We start from the raw sequence: 1,623 nt of genomic DNA, 5'->3' as shown, positions 1-1,623 counted from the left end.
TCAACGCATATCTTAGGAACATGCATCGCATAATGCGTCCAAGGGAAGTTGGTTGTCCAGTAAAATTGGCTTCAAATTTCCGTCATCAGTACATGAGGGGGTTATTTTTATGATCTGTCGAAAAATAGGGTGTTTGTTTCCACGAACGCTACTTTTCTGGAGAAGGATCATATTAGGGAGCACAGTCTACGTAGTAAAGTCGAGTTACGTGAGCTTTCCAATGAAACTACTGAAACTTCAACAAGAGTTGTTGAACGGTCTGCTTCATCAGCAAGAGTTGTTGATAATAGTTCATCTGGTAGGTTGGTTCCACCTCAAGAGTTGAGGGAACCTCAATCCAATGGGAGGGTTGTGAACCCGCCCGTTCGCTATCTGGGTTTCACGAAAATCCTGCTATAGTAGCCGATGGCAACGTTGAGGATCTGTTGTCTTATCAGAAGGCAATGAAGGATATAGACTAGGATGAATGGGTCAAAGTCATGGATCTCGAGATGCAGTCAATGTACTTCAACTCAGTATGGGATCTTGTAGATCAGCTTGATGGGGTAAGACCGATAGGTTGTAAATGGATCTACAAGAGGAAACGGGGTGCCGATGGGAAGGTGTAAACCTTCAAAGCTCAACTTGTGGCAAAGGGTTATACCTAGGTGGAGGGAGTCGACTATGAGGAGACTTTCTCACTTGTTGCCATGTTAAAGTTGATTTGCATCCTCCTGTCCATTGCCGCTTATTATGATTATGAGATCTGGCAAATAGACGTCAAGACGACCTTTCTGAATGGCAATCTTGAGGAGACCATTTATATGGTACAGCCCGAGGGATTCATTGCCCAAGGTCAAGAGTAAAAAGTTTACAAACTGAATCGGTCCATTTATGGGCTGAAACAGGCATCTCAATCTTAGAATATTCGGTTTGATACTACGATCAAATAGTATGGTTTTGACCAAAACGTTGATAAACCTTGTGTCTACAAGAAAATCGTCGAAGGTTCAATAGTTTTCTTAGTGTTGTATGTAGACGATATCCTACTCATTGGGAATGATGTAGGTCTACTGACTGCAGTTAACAACTGGCTAGCGACCCAATTTTAAATGAAAGATTTGGGAGAGGCTCAGTTTGTTCTGGGTATACAGATCTTTCGGGATCATAAGAACAAAGTGCTAGCACGGTCTCAGGCATCGTACATTAACAAGATGTTGCTCAAGTACTCGATGTAGGACTCCAAAAGTGGCCTACTGCCATTCAAGCATGGAGTCAGTTTGTCTAAGGACATGTTTCCTAAGACGTCTCAAGAGGTTAAGGAAATGAAACGAGTCCCATATGCATCTTCCGTTGGCAGTTTGATGTATATGATGCTCTGTATTAGGCCAGACATCTGCTGTGCTATGGGAATAGTTAGTAGGTATTAGTCTAACCCAAGCCAGGGTCACTGGACTGCTGTTAAGAACATCCTCAAGTATCTTCGGAGAACGAGGGACTACATGCTCGTGTATGGATCTAGGGATTTGATCCTTACTGGATACACGGATTCTGACTTTTAGACTGATAAGAACTCTCACAAGTCCACTTCAGGGTCAGTTTTTACTCTTAACGAAAGAGCTGTAGTCTGGTGAAGTACTAAGT

This window comes from Benincasa hispida, chromosome 1 (genome assembly GCF_009727055.1).
Source record: "Benincasa hispida cultivar B227 chromosome 1, ASM972705v1, whole genome shotgun sequence".
NCBI classification, from domain to species: domain Eukaryota; kingdom Viridiplantae; phylum Streptophyta; class Magnoliopsida; order Cucurbitales; family Cucurbitaceae; genus Benincasa; species Benincasa hispida.
This window is presented reverse-complemented; position numbering follows the sequence as displayed.